This window comes from Carassius carassius, chromosome 21 (genome assembly GCF_963082965.1).
Source record: "Carassius carassius chromosome 21, fCarCar2.1, whole genome shotgun sequence".
NCBI classification, from domain to species: Eukaryota; Metazoa; Chordata; class Actinopteri; order Cypriniformes; family Cyprinidae; genus Carassius; species Carassius carassius.
Genome location: NC_081775.1, coordinates 28,070,914 through 28,091,625, shown reverse-complemented (window position 1 = coordinate 28,091,625; position 20,712 = coordinate 28,070,914). Strand labels below are relative to the sequence as shown.

The window sequence follows — 20,712 nt, the reverse complement described above, 5'->3', positions numbered from 1 at the left end:
GCTGCCAGGGTCTCGTGGCGCACTGTAGGTTGTGGTAATAAAATATTTTTTTTGTTTAGAGATGGGGATTGTGGTGCAATAACAGCCGTTTCCAAGTAATTGAGAGTTTTCAAGGATCAAATATGTTCTCTTGTTCCACTGCCATGTTGTTTGCCTTCGTTGTCAAACCTGTTTTGCCACATTGATGGGGCTGAGGTGAGCTGTCAGCCGCGGCGCCGTAACTCACCCGCCCCCCCGTCATTCTTTAACTGTGTATGTTGCCTCGGGCGTTTGGATACTGTACTGAGGGTCGCAGTAAACATTAAAGGGTTTCAGATTCTTTTTTGGATTGAGAGGGGATTGGGGACGGGCCACAACTACTACAGCAAGATAACAGCTTTAGATTGTGAGTGTCTACCCTTCAGGGCTTCATCTGCAGAAGTTGAGCTCAAGTAAGTACTAGCATGGCAATGTCATTGTTTTGGGTAAAGAGAGAGACACTGATAACCAGATTGGAAAAAGACAGAGGCGAACTCATAAGTGGTGCACTCAAAATTATTATTATTATTATTTATGCTTGTTCAGAAATAAATGAGCTACACAATTCTTTTTGTCTAGATCTCATTGCACTGAAATTCATTCGTGTTCTGCTTCAGTAATATTTTTTGTTGCATTCACTGAAACTGGGCAGTGGATTTCCAGTCCCAGCATGCTTTGCAAGGGACTGGATTGGGAGTGTAAATTTAAGTGTTGTTTTATGTGTTTTTGAGAAGGATGGAGAAAGAGGAAAATTAGTTTTAATGTAGTATTTTGTGTTTAAGATGACTTTCTAATTCCTTTTTTGTTGTTGTTTTTGTGTTTCCTTTTATGGTGTTACACTTGTTTTTTTTACCTTTCATACACATGGTATCATTAAAGTTAGGGTAAGATTTATTTTTTTTTTTTAGAAATTAATACTTTTATTCAGCACGTATGTACTGTATTAAATTGATCATAATTGACATTTGTGATGTTACTAAAGATTTCGCTTTCTAATAAATGCTTTTTTTTTTACTTTCTCTTCATCGTTCACAGTTTCCACAAAAATATTGATAATAAAAAAATGTTTTCTGGGCACCAAATCAGCATATTACTTTTATCAAAACCATTACATGTACTTTTAGCAGACGCTTATCCAAAGTGACTTACTATGCATTCAGGCTATACATTTTTTTTTACTAACATGTGCTCCCTGGGAATCGAACCAACAACGTTTTGTGCTGCTAACACAATGTTTTACCACTGAGCCACAGGAACAGACAGACCTGACATTTTTTAACTTAGTTGATGTTCAATTATATTGAGTAGAATCCAGTATATGCAAGTGTTTTTGAGTAAATGTAAAAACTTTTTCCGTGTTCAATGTTAAGTTACAGTATATTGTAAACAGTTTCCAGAGTTCTCATTGTGGTGAAGAGTGGAGCTTGTGCTCAGGTTGTGGGAGGATGTTGCATGCAAGGTTTTTTTTTTTGATTGTCTGACAAAGAGGACAGGCTGATGACCATATACAATTGGCAAACCATTCTATGTATTGGAAGTGGTGTCCCTGGCAGTAATTTATCTTACCCAGTTTAAACTAATAGTTAGCAGAGCACTTTTTGCATGCAAATGTGATAAAAAAAAGTAAGAAGCTTCTAGCTGTTGTTGATAGCATAATGTATCATGCATCTGTGTATCCATCCCACAAACTAACCTCAAGCTCTCTGCAGCTCTCTGACAACCACAGAAGGTCAACTGATACTCTTAAAAGTCTTAACATCTTAAGAGTAAACACTAACAGGTATTCCTACTCAAAAATGCATAAAACAACACATTTTCTCTCACAATTCAGTTCCAGAAATCCACTGTCTAGTTTTAGTTAATGAAAAAGCAGTTATTTTCAGATTAATTCAACCTCCATTTTACAAATTTAAATGGGTTGCATGTAAAGAAATTGAATGCTAATGTAAAACATGAACACAGAATTCCTCCTTTAACAATTTGGTTCAGTTCTCAATTCACTCAACACACAAGGTACCTGACTTTGGTCTTTACATACTGTGCTAATTTTATTTGAAGAACACCCATTTATATAATGTGAAACTATAGTCAGTTGAATCAGGTTAAACCAAGTTTTTATTATTGGATATACCATGTAATTGCATCATTTGTTTAAAGGGGTCATATGATGCAATTTCAAGTTTTCCTTTCAATCCCCAATGTTGCAAAGACTAAAGTCTCAAACCCAAAGAGATGGGGCTGGGCAGTATATCGAGTTTGTACAATATATCAATATTTTCTTTATTAGCAATTCAATATGAGGCAATAATGTTTATCAATATACAGTAGTTTAATACAAGCACATCTGAAAATATAGCAAGGACACAGACTGAGCTTCTGTGGAAAAAATGCTTTATCCAATTTGTTCTTAACTTGTGGCAAGCTTCATATTAAGGCCTTTAAAAACTGGTAAGACATAGTTTATAGTTTCATTTCGCAGTAGTTTAAGCGGCTGGGCCTGTCATATGCTCAGACAGAAAGGCTGCGTGTACCTCTGACTGAGACGCAGGCTACTCGCGCTGTTTAATGTGTTTGAGATGTGCTGTCGTCTTGAAAGCATAACTTACATTTCACAGGTATATCCTTCATCTGTAAATGTTAGAAAGCCATGTAAATATTTCAATTTTTTTGTCAGAAGTGCATGAGCCTTCCGTTTTGGGATTCTAAGCTAGTCTTCAGCCGCGCGCATGCACACCAAACAGACTGAGCTCAATTAAATAGAAGCGCTATAATTATAATCACGCAAATAAGTCTATTTTTATGATAGCACTGACTGTAAAGAGACTGCAATGGAATAATCAAAATAGCCTTAAAACAAAGTGCTTTTGTTCTCGTTTTTCATTTTTAGTTTGGTGAATTTAACTTCTGCTTTAAAGGCCTTTATTTAATTTTTTTTGATTGCAATGTTACAATCTTAGAATGAAATGTGATTTTAACCCCTTTTTTTGCACATAGCTTACATGGATACATTAACTTTGTTTAAATAGACTTTAATATGTATTGTTTTGTTCGACAACATTGGGTGGTAAGTAAAATAAAAAGATATTAAATACAGATTTTTAAAATCCAAATACAATAAAAATCAGATATCAAATCAGCCAAAAAATACTGAGATGATTTCTTTTTTTTGCCCTTATCGTCCAGACCTACAAAGAGATGATATTAATAAAATTTAAAACTCCTCTAAGCCCTCCTAAAATGGTTTGTTTAAACACGCCCCCACAGGTCTACGTCACAGTGTGGGAATATTTGCATAACGCTACCTAAATGTTCACACAAAGAAAGAAGGCGTAACTTTATTGTTGCTGTCACCGCCGCCACCATGTTGTGAAGACACTGTGTGTTTCGTTGCAAAAGCGAAAATACTTTCTTTGTTTGGCCTTCCAAGAGAGGACACGACTAGAAATCAGTGGTTAATTTGTATTTACAACACTGTTCCAGAACAGTTTAACCAGAATATACCTGATCTTGTCCTACAATGCCGCCTGTTCTGACTCACTGTATGTTCACATGTGTTGAGTAGCGCTTGTTTATCATTTCTCCGATCACAAATGCAGACATGGTTTTATGTTTGCGCTGCATGATATGCAACGTGTAAAAAAGACCATTCAAGTCATTATAATCCATAATTATGTCCCCACTGGATGCAACAAATACCTTGTTTGGGTTTTAATGTTTTTGTCTCAGCACTTCGGGAGACTGCATCACAGTATATTAAGGGACATACTGTAAGATTTCTGTCACATGCTTGAGGTATTCAGACAATCACAACGGACTGGATGGCTGCCCAATCAGCATACACCTGCCTTTTCAGACCGATGAGTTTTGTAAAAATCTACGCGTTTCAGAAAGATGGGGCATAAGGGAGAAACAATAACATTCAGTATGTAGAAAATAATGTGTTTTTTGAACTTTAAACTGCATAAACATTGCATTACACACAATTCACAAAATAATGTTTTTTTTAGCAGCATCATATGACCCCTTTAAATCCCTAAAAAATTGTACCGTTTATCCCACAGTTTGTGCTGCAGACATGATTGATACCTCAAATCATGCACTCTGTTGAGGAAAGGTGTGCCAGTACTCTCCTAAGCAATAAAACTTAGATTTTTTCCCTGGTGAACAATAAAACTGTGGAAAAAAAGTCCCATAAGTTCACCCAAATCATATCTAGAGACCAGAATATCATAGAAACCTGAGGGTGGACTTGCCTAGTAACCACCCTAGCAACCACCCAGAATACCTTTTGCACATGCAAAGCACACATTTTCATCAGAAGACGTTAAAGTGTAGTTGCACGTATTCCCCTTGTTTTAATCTGGCTTTTTTCAAAGCGCTTGTTTCATACTTCACAAAGTCGCCTAATTTATTCTTTTTTTAGTCCCATTTTCTGCTTTTTCTCCTACCGCTCAAATTTGCTACAACACATCAATTATTCATATATTCAATTCATAGTCAATTAACGTATCCCAACTGCTGTGACGAAGCGTTCCGAAGAGGACACTTTAATATCGCGCGTGAGGTGCAGGAAAACTTATTTCTCGTCTGCTGTAGCCTCGGGGGCTTCTGGCAATGAAACGCAAACAAAATGTCCTCGGGTATCCAGCAATGACTTATTATTCCACTCAGAGCGCAGAGAGAGCTGGATATTTGGCTCGTCATGTAAAAAGGAAACTCTGCAGCAGAAAAAGGTCAGTGGTCATGTCCAGCCATAGAAGCACCATTCAGGCCTTGACGAGAGGCGTCCAACATGCAGGGAGGTCACGGCGCTTCCGTTAACACACATACTGTCATCTTTATCAAGTCTTGCTTTGATACTGTAATAGGCATGCAATTTGCGCACTTAAGTGGGCAAAGCGGCTTTCCGTGACGTTTTTTGAGGAGTGATTTTGGGAATGATGGAAAAAGAAGTCAAGCGAGAGCGGGAGAGGGAGGAATGTGGACTGAAGTTTGGGTGCCCTTGATTGTGAGAGAGAGTCTTTTCTGGCAGCAATAGTGACGGGCACATGCATGCAGAGGTGGAAAGTAACGAATTACATTTACTCGCGTTACTGTAATTGAGTAGCTTTTTTGTGTACTAATACTTTTTAAAGTATTTTTTTTAATCTGTAATTTTACTTTTACTTAAGTATATTTTGTTTGAAGTATTGTACTTCGCTACATTTTAAAACACATTAATTACTGAGTAAAAAAAATAAAAAAATAAAAAATAAATCGCTCCCTGGAAACTACAGCAGTAAATAATGGGCAGGAGGGCAAACTGGCGCTAAAATCACAAGAAAGATGCAGACAGACAAAACAAGCGTTAGTGGTGCAGACACCGCTGAAAACGAAACCCCGTCATATTCTGAAGTTGAACTCGAAGGAAATGAAGTGAACCCATGGCCATATGTATGCTCTATTATGCAGTGTAAGCTGTACTTGCCTAGGAAGACCAAACTAGCAGCTTATAAAATCTCGACAAGACATCAACCCTTCGCAAGAATGTAGAGGTAAGCTAAATAATTGCATCGTTGCATTGGTGGTTAAAAGCTTTGACATTTTAGCAAGAGGTTTTGCACAAATTAGCCAAAAAGACAGTGGTGAGGAGTGTGCTATTTTTGTTTTAATGATGTGCGCGCGCATTTATAGTGCGTTCTTTCACTGTGTGATTCAGTCTCCTAAAATGCATTTAGAATGATCACAAAATTGAAGATATAGGGGCAGAAAATTCACATATTTATATAATTTCATATATTAAATCAAAATCACACAAAGAATGCCATTTCCTCCAAAAATCATCATGAATATATACATATATATATATAACAGTTCAGTAAACAAGTTAATTAAGAGACTTGCGTTTTAGACACCATATTGCCTTTTTTTAGCTCTATTTCTACAACAGAAAATAATTCCAAACACAGCCACCAAAGCACAGTTTTGCGTCTCTGAGCAACGTGACAGTGTTTCGTTCCTGAATGAATCAAACGTTTAAATGATTCGGTTCAATCGCAATGACTCACTTATTAACAGTGACTTGCTGACACATACTGGTCATTTTAATTTCACATCTTTTGATTTTTTTAAATAATTTCTTATCATTTCAAATGAGTATTCAACATTTTATGTCTTGTATATCAAAACATTATTCATGCATTTGTAACTGCAGGTTAAATGCATTCTTGTCCTGCACTAAACAGTGTGTAAATACATCTAAATGCCACTTTCAATGAATCTTCTGCATTTCCTCTGCATTAAAAGATGAGTTTGTTGATACTAATTTGCCTGGTAACAGCCCAAATTTTTTATTATTCTAAATAACTGATTCCTTTAATTAAAAACAACTAGTTTGAGATTAATAGACCTATCCCAGGGGTGTCAAACTCAGTTCCTGGAGGGCCGTAGCCCTGCAGAGTTTAGTTGTAACCCTGCTCCAGCACACATATCATGTAGTTTTCAAATAAACCTAAATGATTAGATTAGCTGGATCAGGTGTGTTTAATTAGGGTTAGATCTAAACTGTGCAGGACTGTGGCCCTCCAGGAACTGAGTTTGACACCCTTGGCCTGTCCCATTTTTGACTCCCTCCCACTGTTAAAATGTAACTAAGTAATTTTTACTCTGAGTAAATTCTAAATGAGCTACTTTTTACTTTTACTTGAGTAGATTTTTAGACTGGTACTTTTACTTGTACTTAAGTAAAATTTCATTAATGTAATGGTACTTTTACTTGAGTAGAATATTTTTGTACTCTTTCCACCTCTGCATGCATGCACGCTCGTTTATTCAGTTGTTCAGCAGGGTTATTATCAGTAACTAAAGCTGTAAAAAAAAAAAATGTGTTAAAGAAAGAAAAAAAGAGTGGAAAGAAAACATGCAAAATAGACTTTTAAGTTTTTAATTTATTGCATCTGTAGATTTCTATGACAATGCATATCCTTAAAGGCCATAGACCAGTTTTATTCCTATATTTAGTCCTTATTCCTATATTATTCATTCTGAAGGTTTTTACAGAAGGTTTTTTTGTTTGTTTTCCTAACTGTATAGGACATTGTATTCCTAAAGACATGTATTTTTTCTGGCTTTTTGGTGCCAATGAATGGATGTTAGAGCATATTTAATTATACAGTGGCTCATTTGCATATTCAAACATGGCATTTGAGAAAACTTGTAATACAAAAATGTTTGTAGTAGCAAATATAATAAAAAATAATAAAAACAATTTTATGTGAAAACTTTGTTGTAAAACTTTAAAATGAAAGTGAAACGGAATATATATATATATATATATATATATATATATATATATATATATATAATGTGTATATATAATGTGTATATATAATGTGTATATATAATGTATATATGTGTGTGTAATTTTTTTTTTAATGAATCTAAAGCTATAGTATATCAATGATACTAAAGTAACATTTTTACATTTAAGAGTGTCTTTAAATCACTCATTTGCCTACTCCTACGTGGTTTCTCTCTGATGCTCATTCTGTGTGGTTTTGCTTTGCAAGTAAATGTCAGTGTTTTGTTTTTGATTCAGCCACAGGTTCTGCAAAGTGCATGAGGTGTGATCTGAACTGCTTTTTTCAGTCATTTGGCATCACCAAGCAAACCACAAGGTTCACAAACTTGCTGATGAGGTCTTTATTTAGAGACGGAGGGTAAATGTGTGTCCGACTGTTCATGTCCATGTTCTCATCCTGTCCTATTAATCTGCTGTGGATTTCCTCTTTCTAACTTTTCCGAAACACTGGTGGAGTTAAAGGTGTCATTCACCCACATGAAAGTCAATTTTTCTGACATTTTTTCTTTGAAAGTTTTTCATTCCACACATAAACAGTTCCATTGCTGAAAAGGACAAAAAAAAATTAAAATAAATAAGTTGTCAATATAACTTAGGGGGGAAATCCTTATTTATTTATTTATAATTGCAATACTGTATCTCAAACAGTATAGCATGATGCTAGCAAAACCAAGGTCATGGGCTCAGTTCATAAACATGAACTTAAAATTTAAACTTCTGATAAAAGAATCTGTCAAATGCAAAAATGTACATAAATTTGCCCTCCACAGGGATGGGTACCGAAACCCGGTATTAAAATGGCCCCGGGGCTAAATTATAAAAGACTGTATTATCAGTAAGATCTGACTGTATCGGTTCTGCTTTCGATACTGGAGGGGAAAAAATTAATGTACTATGTATTTTGATTAATAATGTTATCGTGCACATTTTATCTCACCAAACATTTCTAATGTGCGATCATATTAAGACGTTTGTCTGTGAGATCTCTCATGCGCGCCGCGGAGGCTGTCTTGTCAGTCACACACACCACAACGAGCGCGGCGCACACACAGACATAACAGTATGAAAACTCCCGCTTAATAATAAAGAGTGACGATGGCGAAGAGATTTGCTTAATGTTATCGTGCACATTTTATCTTACCAAACATTTCTAATTTGCGATATTATTAAGAAGTTTGTCTGTGAAATCTGCGAGATCTCTCATGCTCGCCGCGGAGGCTGTCTGTCAGTCACACACACACACAACAAGAACGAGCGCGGCGTACACACACGCATAAGGGGCCGTTCACATATCGCGTCTTTTGCGCGCTCAAGTTCATTATTTCAAATGTAGGCGCGCGGTATGCGCGCTCATAATGGAAGCGATGTGGTCGCGACGTGCACGCGGTGCGACGAGCTCGTTTTTTCCAGGCCCGTCCGCACCGTATCGAGTTAAAAATAGTGATGGGAAGTTCGATTCTTCTCCACGAACCGGTTCTTTCGGACGGTTCGATTCAATGAACTGGTTGAAAAAAACGGTTCAGCGGTTCTTTTACGCTCGACGTAATGACGCCATTGGCGATGACGTTATGGCGTGATGTCTATCAAACATTCAAATATATAAAGTCAGTAATCAACTTTAGTCAGTTAAAAACCTCATAATCATGAAACGTTTACAATTAAGTTTTGCAACAACGCACCCAAATACAGTAACCGCAATAATGTGCATACGAGGATTTAAGTCTTGAAGATATAAAGTAAAATTAGGTGTCATCAGCGCAGAAACCATGATCCACTTACTATACATGATCCATTGCGATGTATTTGTTATTAAATGAACTTACGTTTCGCCAGATTGCCCTTCATTCAAGCCCTCGGTTTACCCGCGCTCATAACAAGAATCAGTTCAGAATCAATCACCAAAAGAATCAGTTCGGTTCATGCGCTCTGTGTGTCAGTCTGCTTCACGCTGAATCATGCATGCGCAGTATCATCAGCTCCTCGGTTCTCGAATCGGACGCGTCCAAAAGAAACAGTTTTCAGTTCAGTGTACTGATGATCCGAAAACCGATGCAACTGGTTCTTGACTCGAGAACGAGAATCGCTCTAACCGGCACGTGCTGCAGTTCAGTATCATCAGCTGCTCTACTCTTTTTCATGTTTTGTTTACTACAAACTCAATTTGTGAATGTGTCATCATTAACTATAAATACAGTACAGATATTTCATAAATCATCCCTTATTCCTATTAAACATAGTCTTTAGAGTCTTAATTATTGTCCAACTCCCCTGAAAACCCCTTTGGCCTATACATTATCTACAATATACAGATTAGAAACATTCCCCTTTAAAAAAAATGCAAAATAAAATATAGTTATTTTATCACTGTGACGAGTGGGGCGGGGCCGAGGGACATGGGAGCGAGGCCGGTGGAGTGATTGGAGATGAGCTACACCTGTTTGACCCGCCGGTCTCGAGGCCCACGGAGGAGATGGAAGGATATAAAACTGGAGCGACGACAGTGAAGGACGAGAGAGGATCAGGCCTGGGCTTTTAGTTGTGTTTTGGTTTTTATTTGCGCGCACCAGTCGTCCGTGAGGGGCTGGTGTGCTGTTTTGTGTTTATTTTGCTTTATTAAAATGTTGTTTGATTGTCCGCCGGTTCCCGCCTCCTTTTTCCCGATGATTAGCAAGGTTTAATTCATTACAATCACACTTTCCGATGTTTAACAAAATACTTAAAAAATTACACGCATGCGCAGTATCATCAGTTCACCGGTTATCAAATCAGACGCGTCCGAAAGAAACGGTTTTCGGTTTAGTGTACTGGTGATCCGAAAACTGATGCAACCAGTTCTTGACTCGAGAATGAGAAACGCTCCAGCAGTGGGCGTGTTCGTTCGTCATCTGGCTCGGTGTTCATCTTCAGTTCTCTCTTCACAGCAGTTCAGTCAGTGTACAGTTTGAGTAAATGAATTACTCCGGGATATTGGTTTATTCTGACTCAGGGGAAGTGTCAGTCACGTAAAACTGGTGAACTGGTTGAACCAGTTCACCAAATCGAACTGAATCGTTTGAAACGGTTCGCGTCTCCAGTAAGCATTAATCCACAAATTACTTAAACTGTTAACTTTCGTTCACTAATAGGACATCACTAGTTAAAAATATCTCAACTTTTCAGAATGCAGCAAGCGCACCGCAAGTCACGTAACTTCCTCACCTTTTCCGTAAAAACGTTGAAAGCTCAGCCAATATGTAGGGACAGCTGATAGATGTATGTGGATTTTTTAATTAATTTAGTAGCAGTGCTACTGCAAGCAGTTTTTAGTGCTGCAAATCCATTTATCCATTGCTGAAATTTCTCCGTCTTCATGGAGAGAGCAGTTCATGGTTGCTTAGCAACGGCAGACTCCTCAGGAGCGCAAGTGCCCGAAGGCTTTGGGAAAAAAAAATCAAAGCGGCGTGCCTAGCGTTTTCCACACGTTTTTAGACGCGATATGTGAACAGCCCCTTACAGTACGAAAACTCCCGCTTAATACAAAGAGTGACGATGGCGGAGACAGTAAAACATTCCAAAGTGTGGTTATACTTCACTAGAGTTGATGCAGACAACGTTGGTTGTCATAAGTGCAACAAAATTTTTGCATGTAAGGGCGGAAACACAAGCAATCTGTCAAAGCATCTTTCAAAAGTGCATTATGTGCAGACAGAGAAATGCAAAGTTTTCGACTGCCTAACACAACACAAAGTAACACAACACAAAGTACCGATAAGAATACGGTTAAAGTACCGGACTGTTAAGCAGTATCGGTAAGAGTAGTAATACCGTTTAAACCTTAACGATACCCATCCCTACGCACTGCAGCTGTCTAACGTCATCACTCTTCAGAATATTGCAACTGGTTAACTCACCTTTTATAAGTATTCATTTAGTATTACATTATTTTCTTTTACAAATAATTCTTTAATTTTTGCCTGTAACTCACACAAACCCACTGCATGACTTTGACATGAGTCGCATGATCTACTTTTATTAGGTTTTCCAGTGTTTTGTCTGGTCCTTTTTGGAATTTGTATGATATGCTCATTATAAAAATGGTTCGTGTTTAGACTCGTCATATTTTTAACACATCTGCCGTGTTAAAAATATCAACATACGGGATCGGGCCGACATGGGGGTGAGTAAATGATGACAGAAGCTTTATTTTTAGGTAATTTAATCCTTTAATCAGAGCATAGCCAGCACATTAGATCACCTGTTTTTAGATTAACCTTGTTTATTTGCTCTAGCCATAGGCTTCTCTTTTAACTTTAAACAATGTCCTTAGTGTGAGACGCATCCCACAGGCATCTATGTGAATAAAATTGATTATTGCTTTTAGGCATCCCTAAGAGCTTTTCCCTCTGTTCCGGAATATTAACACTTTGGATATGTATTGATGTCTGATCCGGTGTGGATGCGCATGTGTGTGTGTCTGGATGTGTGCGTGCTCTCTATTCAGCGCCTGTCCTTGTGTGCCAGGGTGTATTTGGACATGAAGAGCCGCTTCGAGTCCTCCTAACAAATCAGCATTGTTCTGTTGTGGGCCCAGTCCTTGGCTCCAGGAGTGTAAACAGACAACTGTTGGGTGCTGCACTTCCTGCCAAAACTTCTTATGTGAACATACGCTCCGAGCCCATTCCTCCAAACTCGGCCCTCCGCAGTCGGAAGCACGCTGCTATTTCTAATTCCCTTCGGTTTTATTTTAAAGCAATTGTAATTAAATGAATGCCAATTTTCATCTTATTGCTTACCGCATCTCTTCTTCGCTCTCCTCCCCCTCGATTTATTATTTCAGGGATGCGTCCATTTTTGTTCCACCTGCCAATAATGGTTTCCACCCACCGCCGCGCAGATTTCCCCCCAATTACTGCATGTCACCCTTTCACCCCACGGCCCCCTCCTTCCCTCCCTCTCGGTCCATTCATTACGCTCAGCCTGCATCGGTCTCTCTCCCTCTCACTCAGTCTTTCTCTGGTCACTCTGTCCGTCGTCTTCCCCTCTTTGTGTGCTGGATTAATATTTTATGAGCTCCTTGATGACGGGTGTTCACTGCTGGGCAAACAGCCCCAGCTGAGCCCCCCCAGTCTCCCCGCATGCCTGCTCATCAGTAAACCCGCTGGGGAGCCCTTCTCTCTCAACTCTCTACCCTTCACTGACTATCAGGCTTTTTCTATCGCTTTCTTCTCCAGCTCTGACTAAATACTATGAGCTGTTATCATTTCTTTGCTGTGTCAAGGAGATTTTGTGCTTTTGTGTGAGGCAGGGTTGTTATCGAAAACTAAAACCATAAAAAAAAGTAAAAAAAAAAAACATAAACTGAGTAAAATGAAATAAAATAGAAATAACTTGTTTTATTTGAGCCGGCTACCATGGAAACATTTCTTGTATTCATTTATTTTAACAAAAAACTATAACTATATAGACATAAATAATGAAAAATATAACATTAATTTCTGCTTTGCCAAGGTGACAGTTGTTTAGTTAAACTAAATGTACTAAAATAACTAAAACGAAAATAAAAAAACAGATGTTTAAAAAAAAATTATAATATATATGACGACACACAATAAAATTAGAAAAACATCCAAATTGTAATGAAAGCAAAAAAAGTAAAAAAAAAAAAAATTATTCTCATTTTCATTTAGTTTACCTTGACATACTAAAATAAAGTAAATATTAGATGAAATTTATTAACTATTTAGACATTTAAAAATTAAAAATGAATAAAAATATAAAAATTACTAAAACGACTATGAATTAAATAAAATAAAAAATATTAAAGACTATGTAAATCAGTCATACAAAATAACACTAAGTAAACTTTATTGTATTTTTAGCAAATTTCATAGCAATGGATAAAGACAAAACCCAGTTCTTTCAGGGAATTACAGTGACATGTACACACACACACACACACACACACACACACACATATATATATATATATATATATATATATATATATATATATATATATATATACACATATACAGACATACTGTACACACATTCATACAGTGCTGCGCTACAGTTATGTAATACAAAATTATACAAGGCCCGGTTTAGATTCACATCTGATTCTAGTTGATTTCTTATTGATGGAAAAAAAAAGTTCTGAAGCAATTTGTAAAAAAGGTGTATGTGTGTATGTTGCACTTATGATTTTCCCTTTGGTATCTCAAAATGCATCCCTTTTTTAATGCACTTGTAGGTTGACACCGTGGGAAATGTCACAGCCGGGTGACATTTAACAAATAAAGGCCAGCGGATGGCGAAGGATCTACTAAAGACGGTGCATTTGAGAAATCTGCATTCGTTTCAATTGGTATTGTGTGAACCCGACAGTATCCGTGTCAAAACTCGGTGCAACTGAAACAAACGGGTGTCAAACCCCATCTGCTCTCTCCAGCTGCGGCGCGGAGAGGCGTGTCTCTGCCTCCCCCTGCAACACCCCAAATCCACCCGACATGTGCCTTTAAATGCAGCGTGCTTCAGTTCATGCCCGAATGCCAGCATTAAATATTAAGGGGAGGTACTGCAGACTTAAGTGGTGATTTTGGGTGGATTAAAAATTTTGGTTGGATTTAATTTTGGTTCTCTATGACATGTTACTTGAGCTAAAATGTTACAAAAATGTATTACATTAGAACTAGTTAGCAGCCTATATTTGTTAATATACAGATATTCCATATATTTTCACATGCACAGGCCACTAATTTTAAATATTGCTTCTTAAAGGATAATTTTCATAATTCTTAAATGTGTTTTTGAAAAAATGCATGTTCATATCCAAATGTTTCCCTAAATATGTCGTAAAATAAATCTTTTGAAAAATTTTGTGATGGTTTCTGTGGGATCTAAATCACTTTTGATAAATGCAGATTTGTATTATTATTAATTAAAGTCAGAATGCAAAAAAAAAAAAAAAAACACACTTTCTGTTTGAGTTTTCATTAAAGGAGCTGTTAATGATTTCATTTCAGCCATTCATTTCATTTCGCCCACGAATTGATTGACAGGCACATAGTGTTTTTGATTGATTACATTTTCTAATTGGCAAAATATCACTCAATAGTATAATCATTTCAGTGATATCTGTCAGATAATAAGGTGTCATTATTTGTGATACTCCTTAAAAACGATTAGAGCACCTTTAATGAAAAGGAAAACACATTAATACAGAGTATCAATAAGCACAATAAAAACTGTGAGGGGAAAAAGTAATGTTGATGATGATACAAATAATATTTAAATGTAATAATCATAAATAAGATAATAAAATGAAATGCTTTGTATTGCCTCATCAACAAAAAAAAAAGTCATGTACGAAAACTAAAATACAAATATAAAAGCAAAATGTTTTGTCCGTTCACCTGTAGTATCTCCCCCACGTCAGGGCAAGCCCCGCCCACTCCACGAGCGCTTTGCTTCATGACGTTCGGAAAGTCCCGCCCACTCCTCCAGAGCCGCTCGCGCTGCTCGCTGGAGTCTGAGCCGCTTCACAACAATGTAGCAGACGCATAATGGGATTTACCAGGTTCACTTTCAAACGCTTGGTTTGTTGTTGTTTTAAAAATTAACAAGACTTTCGTTTTGACTTCAAAGGGGATGAAACGCAGTGCCGCTGAATGAAGTGAGTAGAACAGTTCACTGAGAAACTTTTGGGTGTTTTTGCGTTTTTGGATAGCCTACTGAGCGCTGAATCTGTTAATATGTAGATGCTTTGAAAAACAAGCGGTGATCATCTTTTGCTGTTTAAAGAGTGAAATCAGTACATTTCAGGTAAAAAAAAAAAACCTTTGTTTTTGAGGGAAATGTTTAGGATAATGCTACATTAAGGTATTGTGGATGTCAATGGAGAAGTTCTTATGATCTTGGGTTCATTAGATTAACTAGGCTAATGTGATTAGGAATAATGTATTGTTTTCATTTACCTGACAGGAATCTCATTTAGTATTTCATAACTTACCATCAGAGCACTGAACATAATGCATCTTTGTGTTCAGCTCGATGTTCAGTATGTTCTGTTTATATTTTATAACCTTTCAGAAGGTTGACAGACCTCTGAGAGTATTCATTGATTTTTGCTCTTGCATTCTGTTTCAAGCTCTAACAAGCTTCACTTTGATAGAAAAAAAGAAACATGAAAAGTAAAATCTTTTTTTAAGTGTCTAAGTGTAGTTTGCAAACATTTTTAAACTAAATGAGAATTGCTGTCTAAATTACATTTGTTCTTTAATGCCTTTCATTTTTCTTTAATTGTTTTCATTCAGCTCTGTTTATAAAACTTTAATGGGACTGATTTAGTCTGTCAATGTAGATAAATGACATCACATGAATGTCATTGCAACTGAAACAACATTATCAGACAGCTGCATTGACATCCTATTTTCCAATTAATTCAAGGAGACTAGTCAAAGACCTAAAATGCCACGCTAACCTGTTGTGGAGTGGATCTAATGTATTCAGGCTTAATTAGAAGATAACTAGATGTTTAATCACATATTTACTCAGTGGTTTCCAGCCTCTGTATCAGCAGCTTGCGGTTATTGTACTATTCCTCTGGGAGGTGTGGCGTGCCACTCTAGGAGTCGCGTTCGGGATTGTGTCTTTTCAGCGAGCCATACCAAGTTTCATGAAACCCAAACATCTCTTTTCACGCTCTTTCTTTTTTCACGCACTCCCCCCGTTGTTATGACTCCATTGTCTCCTTTCTGAATGCCTCCTCCCTTTTAGTCCCTAAGGAGTGGTGGGTTTCACCTTGCGTTCAGCATATGGGGGGTGTAATTTGCTGCTCGTGTTGACATTCTTTTATTGTTTCGTGTTCCCGGTACCCACAAACAAGTTTTTCCTCCCTTTGGTCTCTAATTTGAAATTGCACTCCTGCGAATTTGCATTTTCTTTCCCTCTTCAAAGGCAGTCCTTATCTTGTAAAATGTTTGGCTTGTAAACGCTTTAGGGAACCTTTATTCAAAGTCATTATTATTCTCCCTGAGCTGGGTAGACAAAACATACAGCTGTGTTTTTTATTTATTTTTTTTGTTGGTGTTGTCGTTGTTTTCAGCCTCTAAAACAGCTATTAAATAGGGTGTGTAATGTACAAAGTAGCCCGTGAATTTAGTGGCAGCTCCCTTCCTGTCGGTTTCACTGGAGTGAGCGTGTTTATCTGGCCCCATCGAATAATTAGTGTTGCATTTTTATGCACGCAGATGCTTGTCAAGCTGGTGATGAAAGCAGTGTGGGCCGCTTGCGAAGTGAGAGAGTCTGCCGGTGTGAAAATGAGAGCCGAGGGTGAAACCTAATAATCATCATCATACGGTTGATGGTTCCAGAACTGTTTTTAAAATTCACAGAGAGTAGATGCACTTCTCACACTCATCCAGCTTATGAATATAGATGTGCACCTTTCTAACCTGCCAGAACTGTTGAATTCAATCAGCGTCAAATTGAAATGGCACTTAAAAAAAAAGGTTTACTGTGATTACCTGTAGGTTGCATTCAAAAGAGCCACATTTTCCTGCAGTTTCACAGAGTTTGCCTTTGATAAAAGCTTGCTTGAGCATCATTATATCTCCCATTGTGGCCATTACTGCTCATTACCATCAAAATAAGATGTCATCATATTTGTTTGTTCAGAGAGGTGATAATTACAGGGAGCCTTAGATGATTGGTTGCCTTACTCACTCAGTTCAACCGCAGTAGTGTTTTCTCCAGTAAAAATTCCTGCAGGACCTAAACGGCACTGCTAACCTCTTGCTCTCCTTGCCGAAACGCCCTGATGATATCAGATATCTAGCAGCATGCGTGAAATATGCACAAAATATTCATGAGCTCAGTTGGAGAGTATAAAGCAGCGATGAGGAGAGGAGGCTTTGCTGGAAACAGAGGACAGATTGCAACAGAGATATAAAGATAGTTGAGTTGGCGCGGCGGGAGGGAGAAAAGATTGAGTAAATACGAAGCGGCGAGTCTTTTCTATAAAATATTAGGAGCCCGAGTAGCATACAACTGTCAGCGATGAAATATGCACGAGGTTACTTTACTAATCGGCATATTTTATCACACTCCCGCTCTGTGTTCTTCAAACAGCCAGATGCGTTCTCTGTTGGTTTTTTGCGTTTCTCTTCTTTTTTTCAATTTTCCCCACCTTCTCTCTCTCTAGTTCCATATTTCCCAAAGTATCATCCCCTCCTGCTTGGGCGTAGAGTATGGAAATGAGAACTTGCCCACCCTCCCTCCACACAGAGGTGGTGATTAACCACTGCACACCCCAGGCACACACACACTCACAAACTCTCTTGCACGCTCACACCCACACACACACACACACTTGGTGTGCTGACACTTTCATGCCTGGCATCAAAGAGACTTGTAAATCCCAGTCACTCTCACTCTCGGTACACATTCAAAGAGCCAACACTGTAATAATCAGCGGCAGCTCTGCGATGTGCCCATCTCCACCAGACATGATGCGTGTTGTGAGATGCTTTGTCTTTGTCTTGCACTGAATTTCCAGGTTTATTTCCACCCTGACACCTGCATAAGCATGGCAAATTCTTTCCTGCTGCGACAACCCCACCAATCTGTGCCCGATCTGCTTTGTGTGATGCGATGCAAATGTGATCTTACCTTTTGAGAACTTAAGTCAAAAATGGCTTTTAAATGGTGCGGTAATTAATCTTTACCACCATTAAATGTAATCTATCAGCATTTAATCACTTTGATGAGTTCATCTGTAGAACATGGAAGATATTTTAAAAAGTATTTTTTAATTAATATATGCACAGACAAAAGGTACAAAAGCTGTGAATGGAGCGGTAACCTTTCAAAAGGTCTACCTTTGTACCATATTTACCCCTTAATGGTGCATATTAGTACCTTAAAGGAACATATCAGTAACGAAGGATTACATATTTGTAACTCAATGGTACATATTAGTAACTTTTGAAAGGGCACCACCCCAGTGACAGCTTTTGTACCTGTTTTTTCTGAAAGTGTACAATGTAAGTCAGTAGACTTCAATTTTATTGTTTTTCAAAATATCTTTAGTAACAGTTACAATAACGTTCCATTTGTTAACATAAGTTAGCTACATTAGTTAACATCAACTAACAATGATTGATACTTCTAAAGCATTTATTAATCTTAGTCACTGTTGATTTCAACATTTACCAATACATTATTCAAATCAAAAGTTGTATCTGTTAATATTAATTAATGGACCTGAGCTGACACGAACTGTAGCTAAATACTGTAGCAAATGTATGTTAGTTATGCATTAAACAATGAGACCTTTTGGTAAAGTGTTACCTTGTCATCTTTTGTGTTCCGCAGTATAAAATAAGTCATGCAGGTTTAGTGCGACATAAAGGTGAGTAAATGCTGACAGAATTTATATTTTGGCTGGACTATCCAATTAATTTACTACATGCTACTTGCATTGTCTTATGAAATCAGACACTTTTTAGATGCTTTAGGAATTCAGATGCATTTAAATGATGAGAGATGTTTTGACGAGACGCAGTGGTGCATGTCGCAAGATGCTTTGTGTCACATCAGATTTCCAGGTTAATTTCCACTCAAAATCGTGCTGCCCCCACCTGCTGTGACCACTCACCCGACCTACGCCCTCTTTGTGTGGAACATACAGACTCGAATGTGAAGCCAACTTCTCATCTGAGAAGTTCACACCACGAGGAAGTGATCCAATTAGTAAAAAATATCATGACTTGCTTATTTTTATCGAGCTTTTCTAGAAGGGCGTGATAAGCATTCATGAATTTGAATGCATTTGCTTGTACATGCAGAACTTTGCATTAACACTCCATTAGATTGAAGGATGTAACCAAATGTTCGGTTTTGGGGGGGAAATTGTGAAGTCATTTAAAAATCAATATTGATCAGTCGACATCTCTAAATACTTTAGGGATGCATCTTTAAGGTCAATGGTAGTTGCGCCCACCAAAACCTAAGAATTGTAGCCAGACTATATTGTCTCCGTCAGTTCAGACAGCAGTTCAGACTGCTTTAAATTAGCGGAGACGTTTTGTCAGATGTCAAGCCTGCCGAAGCGTTTTCTTCCTCTGATAGCGCAAGCACACAGCATGGGTGGGGTTCATATGTCTGTCTCTTGGCTCACCCCCATTGAGGAATCTTGGCCTCTGAAGCTCATCCCATTTTTTTTAACACACACAGAGGCTCACTCCTTTTTTGGGATGTGCCAGTTGCATGCTTTGTGTGATGTCCTTCATTTTTTGTGGGGTTTGTCTGTGTGGAAAGTGTGTCTGTCTGGAAGAATTGTGTGTACTTATAAGCTTTGTGTCTGATATTGTGTTTTGTGTATTATGCATTCAGCAAAGAAATTAGACACACATGCACACTATAATTACTAGCGTGTCTGTTTTTAGAGGTAATGAGTGTTGAGTGAGCGTAGCAACCTAGTAAGTATGTGCTTTGTTTTAATATGCTGCTGTGCAGCAGAGGAAGTTTACATAGATTGTGAATGTATACACATACACACACTAAAGAAAGGGGCGGCACAATCGTTTCCAGCAAGGGACAATGGTCAGCCTGCAATCGAAATGGCTATCCATAAATTGGTTGCATCTTTCAGGGTGATAAACTATGCTATCCCCTATTTAAAACATGTTTACATATTGCAAAAGCTGTTATTAGCAATATGCATTAAGTATAATAGCTATTTGTATGGTTTTGCAATAGTTTGCTGCAAAACCAACTTCTATTTATTTCCTCCCTTTGTCAAGTCCCAGTTCTTTGTGTGTGCGTGTGTAAGGCAGAGCTTGTCTCCAATATATATCCCAAGCTTTTTCACAAAGGCAGTAGCTATTCCTCTTTCCTAGTGAATAGGGAGTGTATTCTCACTCGCTCCCTTGATGCCCCGAAACAGTTATTACCATTTAAGTCAAAAAATGGAGATGAATGCTGATGCTGCAAAAGCTCAACCTAATTCAAGCTGTGAAATTGCCTGTTTTGACAGTATAAGAGACCTCCTGCATGCTCCATTTTAGCACACTTTTGTTCTGTGCCATTCTCACCCTGTCTGCTGCTGTTAGGTGGATCTGTATAGGAATGGTTGCACCCTGGGTGGGATTCAATCGCAAGCTCTCCGTTTTGCTTCTGTTTGCCACTCTCGGTTAGATTTTCAGTGAGGATACGGTGGTGGTGACACACCCTCTAACTATTAAAAGGCTCTAGGGCTGTAAACGCCTCACTGATTTATTCATGTAAGACTGATACATGTAGCATTTATACATTGTTTTTTTGATACCACTGTGATATCCTACTTTTTATCTTAATTTTAAACAAGGTATGCA

The 20,712-nt window shown here is 37.8% G+C and overlaps 1 protein-coding gene across 4 annotated transcripts in view; it reads left to right on the top strand.

Moving 5' to 3' along the window:
* The window catches only part of LOC132098052 (plexin-B3-like), a 70,358-nt gene that overhangs the window by 19,649 nt on the left and 29,997 nt on the right, over positions 1–20,712 (top strand). Inside the window, exon 1 of one of the 4 annotated variants that reach the window (XM_059504159.1) lies at positions 14,858–15,011. The exons of 2 other annotated variants lie outside the window; for them this stretch is intronic. The gene's annotated coding sequence lies outside the window, so the exon portion shown is untranslated. Of the gene's footprint in view, positions 1–14,857; positions 15,012–20,712 lie in introns of those variants that run through there. One more of the 4 variants, XM_059504162.1, reaches the window with a different exon arrangement.